At 45.9% G+C, this 17,099-nt stretch overlaps 1 protein-coding gene, 1 non-coding gene and 1 pseudogene across 3 annotated transcripts in view; 2 read left to right on the top strand and 1 right to left on the bottom strand.

The window, feature by feature from the left end:
* The window catches only part of LOC144695281 (uncharacterized), an 83,959-nt pseudogene that overhangs the window by 12,298 nt on the left and 54,562 nt on the right, over positions 1 to 17,099 (top strand). Inside the window, exon 2 of the transcript XR_013579917.1 lies at positions 7,057 to 7,350. The product of XR_013579917.1 is annotated as an uncharacterized LOC144695281 (transcript). The remainder of the gene's footprint in view (positions 1 to 7,056; positions 7,351 to 17,099) is intronic.
* The window catches only part of LOC144695254 (uncharacterized), an 84,389-nt gene that overhangs the window by 45,175 nt on the left and 22,115 nt on the right, over positions 1 to 17,099 (bottom strand). The gene's annotated exons all lie outside the window — the stretch shown is intronic.
* trnar-ccu (transfer RNA arginine (anticodon CCU)) lies at positions 15,046 to 15,118 on the top strand. The gene has a single exon. It is a non-coding gene; the product is annotated as a tRNA-Arg (tRNA).

The following is a 17,099-nucleotide window of genomic DNA, read 5'->3' as shown; positions in this document are numbered from 1 at the left end:
AGGTCTGACAGCATCTGTGAGAGAGAAACATAGTGAACATTTTGAGTCCGTATGACCCTTCTTCAGAGTTTCACAGATCCACAGATGCTGTCAGGCTTGCTGAGTTTTTCCAGCATTTTCTGTTTTTGTTCTGGATTTTCAGTATCTGCAGTAATTTGTTTTAACTGATTTGTCAGCATGGTGTGTTGCTATTCACTGAAACACTCAGGAGCCTACAGTAAGAGTCCTGTACACAATATATTGGTCATTGTCACTGTGGGCTGGTATACTCTCTCCATCAATGGGTTTATAATTTCCAGTTCACAGGAAGTATAACATTTCCCGAGGAAACAAACACTTGCAGTTATGTATCAATTTCATGAACTCAGACATCTGAAAGCTGTTTACAGCCAGTGAAGTGCTGTTGAAGTGTGCTCCCTATTGTAATTTAGAAAACGTGGCAGCCAATGTGAGCACAGCAAGCTCCCACAAACAGCACTGTGATAATGACCAGATAATCTGTTTTTTTGTTGTTACTTGCAGGATCCATATTGACCAGGACATCAGGGTTTCCTTCCCTGCTGTTCCATGACATAGTGTCTTGGGATCTTTTCCAGTCAGCCAAGAGGGAATTCATCTGAAATATTTTACCTCTGACAGTGCAGCACTCCCTCAGTACTACGCTGGAGTGTCAGCTTCAGTGCTCAGGTCTCTGGAGTGAGACTTGAACCCACAACCTCCTGATAGTGCTAACTAAGCCACGGCAGAAAATAACTCATAATATTTCTGTTGTAATACATTCAGTTTCGAAACAGTTAAGTCCCAAGGCTGGGAACAGAATCGTTTCCACTGAAACCCTTCCACTCCCCACAATCCCCTTCCCCACTCACTGAAACTCTTCCCCTCCCCCTGATCCCTTTCCCCACCCACTGAAACTCTTCCCCTCCCCCGATCCCTTTCCCCACCCACTGAAACTCTTCCCCTCCCCCGATCCCTTTCCCCACCCACTGAAACTCTTCCCCTCCCCCGGATCCCCTTCCCCATCCATTGAAACCTTTCCCAAACCAGTGAAATATCTCCCCACCCAATAGAGCCTTTCCTCACATACGTTCACCCTTCCCCTCCTACTGAAACACTTCCCACCCACTGAACCCTTTCCCCACCCTCTGAACCCCTGCACCACCCCCTGAATTACTTTCCCAGTCCGTGAACCACTTTATCAGCTGAAATCATTGCTCTGGCCCAGAGCCCTTGTCTGCCTGCTGAACCTCTTACCCTCCCTCTGAAACCTTCCCCAGCCCCTGAATCAATTCTCCAGCTCCTGAACCAGTTTCCCCATAACCTTAAACCACTTCCAGACCCTCACCTCCTTCTACACACCCCGGTATTTATGAGATATCTTGAACCGTGAATGGTCAGAGTGCTGACACTGCGGGACTCCTGTCTTATCTCAGTCCATATCTGAATCATTATTCTGAACTTCCAGTGTTTCCCTCCCCTTCCCAATTTCTGGAATTCCCACATCTGCTCCCAGTCTCATTCCACCCTGGACGCCTTGTTTTCAGACACACTGATCCTAAAGAGAAACAAGACAGGGATATGAAGCAGTGATCAATGCAGTCAGTTTTATTTCTGATTACAACCCATTATTCAGACAGCAGGAATACAGGGTCAGGGCTTAGGAGAGTGAAACAATCAAAAAGAGCCTGTTTCCCAGGAACAAAGGTTTCATTCATTGAGAACATGGAGAGCTTGGGCTGCTGCCAGTCCATCACTAGATCTCCGATCTTGGCTTGCAACAATATTTTTTTCTTGGATCATGGCAATAAGAAGTTCTTAGTCCCGTAAGTACCATGTCGGTACTTTGACAGGCGGAATGACAAGTTCCTCCAAATTCTCTGCACGTGTCCTTGGGCACTGAAATTCAAAACAAAGAATGTATTGAGTGAATCATCTATACACTGAGGAACAGAGAACAATAAGAAAACATGAAGCTGAGTCTGTCACTGTTACTGCGACTGACTCTAGGCCAGATATCAACCTTAACTCTTGCCTGAAGAGAGAATTGGGAGCTGGATTGGATCGGGGAGGAACTGAGAGTTTTGTAGAGTGTTGGTTACAGTTTAGTAGGTCTTAGAAAAGTCTTTGTAGTCTTAAATAGGTTAACTATAAGTCTATTAATTAGAACGATGTACAAATGTACAGTAAAGGGTTCAAGCTAGGAGCTGTCTCCATGCTTGCTTCTACACACAGCTCTGTCCAACACAACACTGACCTCTAGGACCTAGAGAGGTCATGTGTTCTCTTACATCACCGTGTGGGTGGTACTGTACTCAGTCCCACGTTAACACTTTATATGCCAGACCCTTATACTACAATCTGCTTACAGCAAAGCTCCACAACTGACACCTGACAGACGGAGAGTTTCTGGACATGTTGGTGGAGACAGTGATGTTGGTCCAGGACACTGGGAGAACTCCCAGCTTCTCCCATAATATACCAGATATTCCCTGTCCCATGAACAGGTCAACAAAGTCTCTGTTTATTGTTTCATCCAAAACATGACATCCCCAGCAGTGCAGGGCTGTGTGTACTGGAGTGGGGCATCAACCCACAGCTTGTTCACTCAACTCCTGACTGAGACAGAGACTGACACCCAATTACTGACAATGAATCATTTCACCCCTTGTCACATCTACTTAATCCGTCTTCTCACATCCCCATCTCTATGAAAGCTGCAGTGTTAATCCATTTAAATAAACCTGTTTGAAATCATTTTACTCTCATTTCCCCTCCCCTCATAGAATGAAAAGTTGACTCCCAATTATCCATTCTTCACCTGGGAGACTGGACAGTGAGTTTGGAGGAAAGGGACTGAAGGAACTCCCGATCCTGTCCTCACACACAGTCCACACTCTCTCACTCTGCAGCAGGTAGCAGTGATCGGGAGCAGCAACTGTGAATTCCCCCTCTGTAATCCCTGGGTACTGAGGGCAACGATAGAGTCTCCCATCTGGATCTGTGCTCTGGGTATGGTCTAACAAATCGGCCCTACCAAGTAATTTGTTTTTCATTGTTGGTCTGTTTGGATCAGCTCCCAACACCCACCATCCCCTCGACCCACTCAAATAGTGACTAAACCATCAGGGGATTTACCTGTGGAACTGGTTTACATTAAACTCTTCAATTTTTCTTATCTCATAATCACCTTTACAAAACCAACCAAACTATTACATGAAAAAAAATCTTAAAAAAATGAAACTGAAGAGCACTGGCTGCTGAGAGATCAGTGAAATATACAGATCTGTACCTATAGAGTTCGGCCACCCACTGATGGGACTGGGCTGAGTCAGTACCAGAACTGAAAGCACCAAGACCAGTCCTTTCATCATCTTCAGAGGAGTTCCTCAGAGTCAGGATCAGAATGCTGGTGCAGAAATGTTCTGTATCTAATCTCGGAGTGTTTGCTGCTTTTATAATCACACACACGGGGAGTGTCTCTGCTTTCTGGTGATATCTTTGGAAAAAGGCATTTCCCTTTCTGTTGCCTCCTCATTTCCATGAATGTCACATCCAGCCAAGCACGATCTGCACTGCTGGTTTAGTGAACACTCGGAATGGGCCCCAGCAGAGCCTGCGTGGCTAGTGTTCCAGCTAATGGGAACAGCTTTTCTTTGTCTACTTAATCTAAAGCTGTCATAATCTTGTATACATCTATCAAATCTCTCCTCAATCCCCTTTGATACAAGGAGAACAGCTTCACCAACCAAATCTTGTAATTCAAATCCCTCACCCCGGAACCATTCTGATAAATCTCCTCTGCACCATCTCAAGGACCTTCACATCCTTCATAAATTATGGAGACCAGAACTGGACAACATATTCTATTTGTAGGCTAATTACTGTTGTATATAGGTTGACCATAACCTAGCTGCTTTTGTACTCAATACCTCTAAATATGAAGCTCAAAATCCCCTATACTTTGCTAATTACACTCTCAATACGTCCGCCCAGCTACAAACATCTATGTACATGTACCACCAAATCCCTCTGTGCCTGCACACTGCTTAGAACAGTGTCATTCTGTCTCTATTGTCTCTCCCTCTCTGTTCTTAAAAAATACATCACACTCTGGAGTCTCCACAATCTGACTCACAATAAAACCTCACGAACCCTTCTTTTTAACCTCTGGATGATCATCACCCCATTTCAGAGTCAGGCTATTATTGTTCTATGAGTGGCTCTACCTGTTGCTAGATAAATTTGATTGCCCTTTATTTACATCTTTCCACCAGAAGCCATCTGGCCTATCTCAGACAGGAATACAATGGGTTAAAAACAAAAAAACTACTGCGGATGCTGGAAATCCAAAACAAAAACAGAATTACCTGGAAAAACTCAGCAGGTCTGGCAGCATCGGCGGAGAAGAAAAGAGTTGACGTTTCGAGTCCTCATGACCCTTCGGCAGAACTGAGTAAAGTTAGGAGAGGGATGAAATATAAGCTGGTTTAAGGTTGGGGGGGGGGGGGGGAGAAGTTGGGTGGGGGGATTGGTTGTAGGGACAAGCAAGCAGTGATAGGAGCAGATAATCAAAAGATGTCACAGACAAAAGGATCAAAGAGGTGTTGAAGGTGGTGATATTAGCTAAGAAAATGTGCTAATTAAGAATGGATGGCAGGACACTCAAGGTACAGCTCTAGTGGGGGTGGGGTGGAAAGACTGACGACAGGGTATTACAGTTATAGATTTAAAAATAATGGAAATAGGTGGGAAAAGAAAAATCTATACAAATTATTGGAAAAAACAAAAGGGAGGGGCAAGAAACGGGAAGGGGGTGGGGATGGGGGAGGGAGTTTAAGATCTAAAGTTGTTGAATTCAACATTCAGCCCGGAAGGCTGTAAGGTGCCTAGTCGGAAGATGAGGTGCTGTTCCTCCAGTTTGCGTTGGGCTTCACTGGAAAAATGCAGCAAGCCAAGGACAGACATGTGGGCAGGAGTGCAGGGTGGCGTGTTAAAATGGCAAGCGACAGAGAGGTTTGGGTCTTTCTTGCGGACAGACCGCAGGTGTTCTGCAAAGCGGTCACCCAGTTTGCGTTTGGTCTCTCCAATGTAGAGGAGACCGCATTGGGAGCAACGAATGCAGTAGACTAAGTTACGGGAAATGCAAGTGAAATGCTGCTTCACTTGAAAGGAATGTTTGGGCCCTTGGACAGTGAGAAGAGAGGAAGTGAAGGGGCAGGTGTTGCATCTTCTGAGTGGGCATGGGGAGGTGCCATAGGTGGGGGTTGAGGAGTAGGGGGTGATGGAGGAGTGGACCAGCGTGTCCCAAAGGGAACGACTCCTACAGAATGCCGCCAGGGGGGGTGAAGGGAAGATATGTTTGGTGGTGGCATCATGCTGGAGTTGGCGGAGGATGATCCTTTGAATGCGGAGGCTGGTGGGGTGATAAGTGAGGACAAGGGGGACCCTATCATGTTTCTGGGAGGGAGGAGAAGGCGTGAGGGCGGATGCGCGGGAGATGGGCCGGATACGGTTGAGGGCCCTTTCAACGACCGTGGGTGGAAAACCTCGGTTAAGGAAGAAGGAGGACATGTCAGAGGAACTGTTTTTGAAGGTAGCATCATCAGAACAGATGTGACGGAGGCGAAGGAACTGAGAGAATCCTGTAAGGACTCCATCCCATTCTCTCAGAACTCCCCTCCAGACCACTCAAATGCTCCCCACTGTCGAGAAGGCTCAAGTCAGGAGTGTGATAGAAAACTCACCATTCACATGGATGGGAACATCTACAGCACTGAAGAGTCCGGACAGGATCAGGAACACAGCCGGTCCCCTAATCAGAGCCACTACCATTAGACTCAATACCCACTCCCTCCACCACCAGGACACTATCCAGAGACCATACATCACAAGAATCTTCCTTCACCCTGGATATTCAACCCTGAACATCAGTGTGGATATTATGGGATACAATCTGTATAAACTCTGCTCCTTCACTCACTGGATATTCAGTCCTGAACATTAGTGTGGATATTATGTGATGTAATTATTATAACTTCTGTTCCTTCACTCACCATCTCCTCACTTGGTTTTCAGTCCTTAAAGGAAGTGAAGCAGCTGTGGGTGGGCTCTCTGATTAACGTCTCTCACAGCCAATTGGGGACAGAAACACTTTGCAATCCCACCCACAATGTTCATGTCAATCGCACAGAACAGCCAGTCATAGAAGAGAGGCGGGACTGTACGGAGTCCTGCGGTTCTGCGCAGACACTTGGAGAAGCGCCCACTCGGAACTACATTAGCCATAGTGCATGGAGCCCAATCGCCAGCGCGGATGGCAGTGAGGAATCGGGCGGGAAAAACAGCCCGCGGTGCCTGATGGGTGTTGTAGTTCTACGAGCGCAGCGACAGTTGGCGCCCAGCGTTCGGGAGTTCGAATCTGAGAAAGCGCGAGCCCATGCGGCTTCACGTGAGCGGGGCTGGAATTGGAGGTGCGCACCTGTAAATTCCAGCCCCGGGCGGCGGGGACCAGGATCGCAGCCGTTTAACCCCTTCTACCCTCCACCATTCAAGCTTCTTCAGTGTTGTCGGAGCTGGACTCATCCAGCCGAGTGGGGAGTATTCCATCACACTCCTGACTTGTAGATGGTGGACCAGCTTTGGGGAGTCAGGAAATGAGTTACTCTCTGCACGATTCCTAGCCTCTGACCTGCTCTTGTAGCCGCAGTATTTGTATGTCTAGTCCAGTTCATTTCTGGTCAATGGTAACGCCCAGGATGTTGCTAGTGGGGGATTCAGCGATGCTAATGTCATTGAACATCAAGGGGCGATGGTGGATTCTCTCTTGTTGGAGATGGTCATTGCCTGATGCTTGTGTGGCGTGAATGTTACTTGCCACTTGTCAGCCCAAGCCTGGATATTGTCCAGGTCTTGCTGCATTTGGGCATAGACTGCTTCAGTATCTGAGGAGTCGTGAATGGTGCTGAACATTGTGCAATCATCAGCGAACATCCCCACTTCTGACCTTATGATGGAAGGAAAGTCACTGGTGAAGCAGCTGAAGATTGTTGGGTCTCGGGCACTTCAGTGCACACCAATACATTCACACAAGGGAGATACTAGTCAAGCATGAGGTGTGTGATAAAGCCTTCACAGGGTTTTCAAGATTCCTGGACCATCAGACAAATCGTACAGAGGAGAAACCCTTCAAGTGTGAGGTTTGTGATTAGAGTTTTTGTGACATCTTGGAATCTCCTTAAACAGCAGATGATTCACACAGGGAACAAACTATTCAAGTGTGAGATGTGCAACAAAGCATTCACACAGTCATCGACATTCAAGGAAAACTGATGCATTCACACTGGGGGGGAGATGTTCATGCGTGAGGTGTGTGATAAATCATTCGTGCACCCATTGACCCTTCATGTATTGTTTAGTTCTCTGGGTTGTGGCTGCAGTAACCTTGGTTCAAATCCAAGTCAGGGCAGGAATTTTTTAAAAAGTATTTCCTCTCTGTGTCATCTTCTGAAAGAATTCAGTGATGAATCAATCTTTTTTACATGAAGAAATATTTTTTGATGAAAATCCCTATTTATTCCTTCCAAACCCAGCTCAGTTTCTGTTCTTGATGCTCCAGAATTCAAACCTATATCTTCTCCTAGATATTTCTCCCTTCCACAATCACTATCCCTCCTTTACGTCGTTCCTTTCATTTCATTGTCACTTTACTGCCGCATTGCCTGATCTAACACTCACTTTCAACACTTGCTCCGTGAAGTTTGTTCTGCTCCCATCATTGCTCCTGAAAGGGGTACATATCCCATTCACTCCAATGGACATCTGGCCTTTGAAACCAGTCACAATCCTGTGTGAGCGCCAGTCAGACAAGTGCTGGGAAAGCAGGGCTGGATTTGGGAAGGGCGGCGAGGCTGATTGCTCAGGACATTTTCTTGTGAATCTAGTAATTCAGTCAATGCTCACTGAAGAACTGGGATTGGTTGAGGTGTGTAGAAATACCACGCATGAATCACTCGAGAGCACCAGTGTTCATTTACATTTGAGGTTGTACCACCGCTGCACAGACACCAGTTCAGTTTTGTTTCGATTGAGTGGGTATGAACTGGGTTATATGATCGTGTGCAGCAGGAATTACTTTTGTGGGTGAACAAGCTGGTGAGGTTAACCAAGTTAAACTAGATTTCCTGGTGAAATATGTATTCAACATTTTACCCAAACACTCAAATATTATCAAAAGATGTGAACAGGTAAAAATTCCCCATCTGAAAATCAGATTAAAAAAGCATTTTAAGCAGATGTATTGCTGACCATATTAGTATTGCAGTCAGTCTGAAAAAGAAAAATAGTTATCGGGTTATTAATGGCAATTGCAATGGTTTTTTAACATAGTTTAATTTGTTTTGCCTCATGAACATTGTAAAAGTGAATTCCCTGACAGTCAGCATAGAGAACCGAGGGAGGAACAGACTGATACAAACACCAGAGGATTCTCACAATTCTCAAACTGACCAAAATTTGACGTTACAATGAGTTCAGAGGAAAGACTCCGGGAATGAATAAATCGGGGGAGCAAAGAGTCAGGAATTTATTTCTTTAACAAAAACACTCAAGTCGGAGAGTCCGGTAGTAAGAGAGGGTGAGATGATTGATGAGGAGATTTTTTTTTTTCTTTTTGTTCCCATCAGGGACAATTTTTAATCTTATTTCTGGTAAATGTAGATAGTTGTCTAATAACAAGAGCCATGGCAGGATACATCACACACCAGCAGCTGGCAGCCAGTGTCTGACAGTTAGTGACATACAGGATAGCACTGCCACCCGCAGCTGATCAACCATCAGTTCAGGCTTTCATTGTGGAATTATTTCTGCATCATTCTTTCACAGCCACTATTACCAAGTGGACTCTTAAATCCCGATGGAGTTTTCCTAGAGGTTTGAATTCTGCTCACAGTGGATCTTGAGCTTCTCCAAAACTCTGCTGCCCATGTCCTAACTGACACTGAGACCCATTCCCCAATCACCCCTGTGCTCACTGATCTACACTGGCTGCTGGTCAAGCAACACCTCGATTTTAAAATTTCCGCCCTTGTTCGGGACTGTCCCTTTAAATTCAGGGTAACTGAAATGGGTCATGTGACCTGTGCTGGAGTCTGTCTGACAGTAAACCTGGGTGGGGGTTAATTGTTAAAGATCAGAAGAAGATTCAGATTGTTTTATTCAGAGGGAGCTGCAAGGTATTCACACTTGGGGACAATGACAGATATTTAATTCACAATTATTTTGGGTTTCTGTAATGAGTGACTTGTACCTGAAGCTGCATTGAGAGGATGCTGAGTTTATACAGGAGCTTCTATGCATATTGATGATGTTTGGCGATCTGGTCAAAGGTTCAATTGACCATCTTGAAATGACTGGACTGATGATGGAAGAGGTTCAAGGGAAACACTGCTGAGAAAGACAGTGCTTTGGAACGACAGCCCTCCTGTGTGAGCACTGGAGGGTAAACAACACAGACAACTCTCAGTGTAACGGAAGCAGGTGACCCGGCTCCATGTCCGTGTGGAGATGTTTGTGTATGTTGAGAGAGGAGTAGGTGAAACAATCCTGGCACATGTCACACTGGAAGGGTTTGTCTCCCTTGTGGGTTCGCTGATGTTCCAGGAGGTCCAACAACTCTGTGAAGGCTTCTTTACAGAACTCATACCGACAGGGCTTCTCCCCTGTGTGAGTGTTGATGGACCAGGAGATACACTGACTGTGTGAAAGCCTTGTCACACACCTGAATGGTTCCTCTCCTGTGCGAATCCGCTGCAGTTGCAGGAGGTTCAAAGACTTCAGGAGAACTTCATCGTTAATCTTGCACTTGAAGAGATGGAGCAGGAGCTTTGACGAGTTTGTGAAGGTTTTGTCGTATACCTCGCACATGAACGGTTTCTCTCCAGTGTGAACGTGCCGGTGATTCACAATGGCTCAGAATTGTGCAGAGACCTCATTACACACTTCATACTTGAATGGCTTCTCCCCAGTGTGAATGAGTTGGCATTGCACAAGTGTTTATGACAGTATGAAAGCTCGTTCATGCACCTCACAATTGAATGGATTCTCCTGTGTGAATCGTCTCAAGGACAATGATCTAAAGAAGCCTTTGACATACCTCACACTGAAACATCTTTTCCACAGTGTGGACGTGTCAGTGTTTCATGAGCGTCGCTGACTCTGTGAATGCTTGGTCACACATCTCACTTTTGAATGGCTTCTCCCCTATATGAATGTGCCAGTGATTTAACAGGCCTGATAATTGTGCAAAGTCCTTATTACACACTTCACACGTGAAAGGTTTGTCCCCTGTGTGAAGACACTGGTGTTCATGGAGGGTTGATGACCGCGAGAATGATTTGTCACACACTTCGCAGGTGAATGTTTTCTCCCCTATGTGAATGCGTTGGTGTACACGAAAGTGAGATGAGCGTGAGAATGATTTGTCACACACTTCACACTTGAATGGTTTCTCCCCTATGTGAACGCATCGATGTTGCACAAGCGTTGATGACTGTGTGAATGCTCGGTTGCACACCTCACACTTGAAGGATTTCTCCTCAGTGTGAATCCTCTGGTGCGTCAGGAGATCGGAGGGTTGGATGAAAGACATCTCATAAACCTCACACCTGAAGGGTTTCTCTCCGGTCTGAATCCTCTGGTGTCTCAGGAGCCTCGTGGATGTTGCAAAATCTTTACTGCAAACCTCACACTGGAAGGGTTTCTCCCCTGTGTGGATTGTCCTGTGGAACAAGAGGTTCGATGACTGTGTGAAGGTTTTGCCACACACCTCACAGGAGTACAGCTTCTCCTCTGTATGAATGTGTTGGTGTGCGCGAAGGATCGATGACTGTGAGAATGATTTCTCACACATGAATGGTTTCTCACCTGTGTGAATACGTTGGTGTGAGTGGAGGTTTGAGAAATGCGATAAATCATTTATCACACATCTCACAAGTGAATGGTTTCTGACCAGTGTGACTGCATTCGTGTAGACGAAAGTAAGATATGCGTGAGAATGATTAATCACATATCTCACATTTGAATGGTTTCTTTTCCATGTGGCTGAACTTGTATTACAGGTAGGACAACATTCACCTTGTGTTTTCAGAGATTTAATGAGCCTGTGGAGTCCTCCTCACACACCTCACACTTGAACAGCCTCTCACTTGAAAGAAAGAGTCAGTGGCTCATGAGGCTCGATGAATGATTGAAGCTCTCACCGCACTTGGAGCCCACTCACGCTTCTTCCCAGCCTCGCCCTGACCGATCGCCTACAGCCGAACCTTTGGAAAGGTTGGTTCTGATGGAAGGTTCCACATCACAGACCAGTTTCAGATCTGATGATATGTCAAAGCTTTCCTGACCCGACCGATTTCCAGATGATGGTTTCACTGCCCAACCTTCTCTGTGTTGAGCAATGCTGTGAAGGTATGGCTGTCTTCCCACAGATGTGTAGTTGTTCCTTGGGTGATGGTCAGGATCTATCTGCGGTGTCTATCCTCTCTGTATTCTCTGGTGTAGTATGGTGCAATCCTTCTGTAAAACAGGAAAAGGAAACATGAATTCCTCCAAATCCCTCTCCTCCTATGCTGAAGGGGCTGACTCCTCAGATAGAGACTGTTCCACAGTGAGTGCCAGTCTGCTGTTCCCCTGTGTGGGGGATCAGATGCAAGTCATTTCTTTTTCCTCACTTGACTGTCACACACCCTGTTTCCAGCAGGGACACTGGATAGTGACCAGGAGCAGACAACGTGACTTTCTTTCCTCTGCCCAGACCCCATCTTCCCAGGCACTGTGAGGACAACGGAAAAGACAGTCGGACGGAGTGTAAAATGGGCTATCAATTCACTATGAGCTCGAGTCGTGTTGGCGAAGACCAGTTTTACCCTTAAAATATGTGTTTAATATAAAAAAGACACTCAGGAAAAATGTTAATTCAATGGAGATTTTGAAATTTCTCCCCTTATTTTCCAAATTTGTTTGAAGAAAACAGACTGAACAGGAATTGCTATAAGGTAAGGAAAATATTGCTTCAGTGTAGCTGATTGAAGAGTTCTGGTTTATCCTGGGAAATTAGATACACTGCACTCGCTCAGGCTGCACATCCCAAATTCAGCTATCAGCCACAGCACTGGGCAAAACTATCAAATCCAAGCCCAGGCTTTTGGGAAAGGCCGAGGCCTTCAGGTAAAATCTTTAAAGAAATTTCCGAGGAGGCAGCTCTCCCTCAGTCCTGCCGCTCCGACTGGGAACATCCCCTCAGAGGAACTGTATAAATTATAGTCTAGAGCATAAAAACAGCTTCCAACACACAGACAGAACTGACCATTCACAGTCCACAGGATAATAACCAGCTCCCAACACACACACACAGAACTCAACAATAGGAAATCAGTAAGAATCCTCAGACACTCTGCACCTCCCAGATAATTACACCTCACCTTCTCATATTCAATAATGACCCATCAACAAAACTCAGTCTGTAAATCAGAAGGGAAATGCTTCCAATAAACACACTCAATATCCAACACACAGCTCCAGTCAAACAGCACAAAGCACCCAGTAAACAGCTCTCTCAGCTGGATCTTCTCACACAGCATAAGGGGCATTTCCACACCTGATTCCCCACAGGATAGTCAGACTGTCTGAACATTAGTGTGGATATTATGCAATGTAATTATTATGAATTCTGTTCTTTCACTCACCATCTCCTGAGTTGGTTTTGAGTCCCTACAGGAAGTGAAGCAGCTGAGGAAGAGGAGAGAATGGGCAGAGTGGGTGGGCTCTCTGATTGACGTCTCTCACAACCAATCCAAATATTTCTGGAGTATGTTCTGTTGAAGGGTCATGAGGACTCGAAACGTCAACTATGCTCTTCTCCGCCGATGCTGCCAGACCTGCTGAGTTTTTCCAGGTATTTCTGTTTTTGTTTTTGTTTTGGATTTCCAGCATCCGCAGTTCTTTGCTTTTATTTCTGGAGTAACATGAGTGTCCTGAAGCTTGGGAAACTGACCGGTGAAACGGAGGCGACTTTGAGCAGCAGATCAGGTGGAGATTTAAACTTGTCATTGTCCCATCTGAATAAAACCTCACTTATTGCAGCTGATGTCTCAGCTCCCCCTGCAAACGTTTGACAGGGATTTCCAGTGTGGGAATAGCATTCTTCATCCTCGGAGGTTTTCAAAGTGACAACGTCAGTGTGGGAAGTGTAACCTCGGATGTGTTTGACAGTAGATCAGAAGAGGAAGACCCACAGCATCGAAGGCAGTGATGATGTGCAGTGGTGGGATCAGCACATGCACAGGAGAGAGGGACACAGCAGAAAGAGGCAAAGTAAAGAGAAGCAAAGGAGAGAGTGAGAGAGTAGTACAGGAGAGAGGCAAAGCAGAGAGGGACACAGGAGAGAGGGGGCACAGGAGAGAGGGGTCAGAAGTAAGATATGACTGACTCTGGGACTGAGGTAGTGACTTAGGGAGTGATCCCTCATTCCGCAACAGACCTATCTGTTGCTGGTACCACACCAATTGTCTGACCCGTGGCTCTGCCCCTCACCTCTCTCCTGACCCCATGTCCCTTTCCAGAATTTGGGAGGCAACAACACGTTCAAGGACTTTGGAGAGGAAACGGAGGTTGGAGATTGGATGAGGGTTAGTTTTTTGAGGAGAGGGGTGATAACAACAAATTTAAAGAAGAGGGACAACATCTGAGGAGGGAGAACCATGAACAATATCAGCTAACATGGGGACCAGGAGGGGAAGTTGGGTGATTAGCAGTTTAGTGAGAATAGGGTCGAGGGAACAGGAGGTGGGTCTCGTGGTCAAGATGAGCTCAGAGAGGGTATGAGGGGGGATAGAAGAGAAACTAGAGAAAGATGTGAGTTCAGGGCGAGGGCATGGGGGAGCATTAATGAAAGTTTGACCAGGTGGGTTAGTGGAAGGGAGGGAAGTGGCAGAGGCAGCTGATGGGATTGTTTCAATCTTATTTCCCTGAGCAGAGAGGTCAATATCCAGGGAGCAGAGATTTAAAGTAATTGATGGAAGAATTAGAGGGGAGTTGAGGAGTAATATTTTCACCCAGAGGGTGGTGAGGGTCTGGAAATCACTGTCTGAAAGGATGATAGAGGCAGAAACCCTCATTTAAAAAATACTGGGATATGATTTTGAAGGAATAACTTCACATTTAAAATGGGGATGGAATAACTTCTCCACATTGACTCTGTCCCATCAAACACTCACAGAGAAGGTACAGTACGGGTTAGATACAGAGTCAAGCTCCATCTAAACTGTCCCTTGATGTCCACTGGCAGTGGATGGTTAACCAGTTGTCCACGATAACCTTTCAAGTCTGTGTCTCTTGGACTTAAGGGAGTGGATATGAAGTTTGTACCTGGGGAAAGGGCCAGGGTGAGAGAGGGGAATGGTTTTATTGGGGCCTCGGGCATCTCAGGTGGAGGTGAGGGTGGGGATGAGTAAATCAGGAGCTGCAGAAATGTTGTGGTGAACGGAGGCCCAAAGACCGAGACAGTTGGGATTTGGAGAGTACAGTTGTTAGTGATTTGGGGAATAGTTTTTTCCAGGGACGGATACAGAAGGAGGTAGAGCTGGAATGTGGGAGGAGGATGTGGATGCTGAGTAACACATGGAAGTGATCAGAGATGGCCTTCTCTGTGATTGATACGATGAGAGTAGTGAGACCAGGTGAGACAGCGAGGTCAAGGAATTGGCCGGGAATCTGGGTTGGGGAAATCACTGAAACTTCGAGTCGGGACAAGCAAGGAAACTTCCAAAAAGACAATTGCTTCTCACATACAATCTACACTTTGCCAGCATTAATTACTGACACACAAAAAGCAAATCCTGATCCTGTCAGCTCATTACTGGAATGTTTGGAATTGATCCAATCTGGCTGTGGATGAAAAGAAAGGGCTGGCCCACAAAAAGGCATCAAATTTGGCAGCGATTACATCGAGACAAAGGGTCAAAGTTACAATACCGAACCCTATTTTGTCCAGCCCCAGTGGCCTAATGGATAAGGCACTGGCCTCCTAAGCCAGGGATTGTGGGTTCAAGTCCCATCTGGGGTGGAGTAGAGTTTGGTCCAGAAACAAAACTCCTTCCCTCGACAGTCTAGGAACTTTCTGTTTAACCTCTCAACCAGGGAACAATGTCACCTCCACTCTCCAGGCAAATACTGTCCCTTTAACTCCTGTCTTCAGTTTACCCAACATCCCAAACACAGTTACTGCTTTGAAATGTCAACTGATAATATGTAAAATTAGATTGAGAGATTTATGTCAGGAAGGGTATTAAGGAATATGGAACCAAGTGGGGTGGAGGGGGTTAATATACAAATCAGCCATAATTGAATTGAATGATGGAACAGACCTGAGGGGCTGAATGGCCTCCTCATGTTCTGATGTTCCTAAGTTTATCAGTGGATCAGGATCAAAAGGCAGGGAAATGGATTTGCGATGCCAAACAGCCATCATGGAATTAAATTGGGACCAGGATCAAGGGGCTGAATGGCTCCACCTGTTGCTGTAAATGTGTACAACAACGTAACATCATTAGAAGACAAACAATTCCATCCCTGTCCATCACCCATGCACCCTGTTTTCTGGGTTGTAATTTTTATTCATTCAAGGGATGTGGGCGTTGCTGGATGGCCCAGCATTTATTGCCCATTCCTAATTGCCCTTGAGAAGGTGGTGGTGAGCTGCCTTCTTGAACCGCTGCAGTCCATGAGGTGTAGATACACCCACAGTGCTGTTAGGGAGGGAGTTCCAGGATTTTGACCCAGCGACAGTGAAAGAATGGCGATATATTTCCAAGTCAGGATGGTGAGTGGCTTGGAGGGGAATTTCCAGGTGGTGGTGTTCATCTGCTGGCCTTATCCTTCTAGATGGTAGTGGTTGTGGGTTTGGAAGGTGCTGCCTAGGAAGCTGCACTCATCCAGGCAAACAGAGAACATTCCATCGCACTCCTGACTTGTGCCTTGTAGATGGTGGACAGACTTTGGTGAGTCAAGAGGTGAGTTACTTGCCGCAGGATTCCTAGCCTCTGACCTGCTCTTGTAGCCACAGTATTTATATGGCTAGTCCAGATCAATTTCTGGTCAATGGTAACCCCCCAAGATATTGATCGTGGCGGATTCAGCGATGGTAATGCCATTGAATATCAAGGAGCGATGGTTAGGTCGTCTCTTGTTGGTGATATACCTTGCCTGGCACAAGTGTGGCTTGAATGTTAATGACATTAATATTTGACACAATGACATAATAACCTGTTATTGTATTCGAGCACAATAAGTTATTGTCACCAAAATAAAATCCAGGGGTTTGACAAGTTCTGTTTAATCAAAGTGAAGACCCTTTAACTGGATGGGCAAACCGTGTGATCACAGGACAAGCCTCACCCTCACACTGTACATCCCAGTGAGATCAGACATCACAATAGTTTATAAACGGGCTGAGTTTGAGGCAGGAGACTGCACAACCAGTTTGAGTGAAGGAAAGGGAACTGCACTGACTGTGACAATGGAAATATCACTCGCTAGCTGACACTTGGAGGTTTGTTGCTGTAGAAGGTTTGTCTCGACCTCTCATTCAAGCTTCAGAATTCGAGGTCAGCCGATGAGGACTGAGATGAGAAATGTCTTCACTGAAGGGTTGTGAATCTTTGGAATCCTCTCCCCAGGGAGCTGTGGATGTTCAGTTCTTGAATATATTTAAGACTGAGATTGATGGATTTCTGGATGCTGAGGGAATAAGGGATATGGGGATCATGTGGGAAGGTGGGATTGAGGTAGATTAGCCCTGATTGTATTGAATGATGCAGCAAGCAGTAGGGGCCGAATGGCCTACTCCTGCTCCTACTTCTTCTGTTGATCATGTTCTCTGGGTCGTTATAGCTGTTATTACATTCTTGTGCAGCAAGTCATTGTAACCGACATGATCAATTTTATAAAACACATTGAGGAGATCATTAACATGCTGGACAGGGTCTATGGATGTTTGTCTATCTGGACTTCCAGAAGGTTTTTGATCATGTTCAACACAGGAGATT

This window comes from Cetorhinus maximus, chromosome 21 (assembly GCF_964194155.1).
Source record: "Cetorhinus maximus chromosome 21, sCetMax3.hap1.1, whole genome shotgun sequence".
Lineage (NCBI taxonomy): Eukaryota > Metazoa > Chordata > Chondrichthyes > Lamniformes > Cetorhinidae > Cetorhinus > Cetorhinus maximus.
The sequence above is the reverse complement of the archived record's forward strand: the minus strand, read 5'-3'. Positions and strand labels throughout refer to the sequence as shown.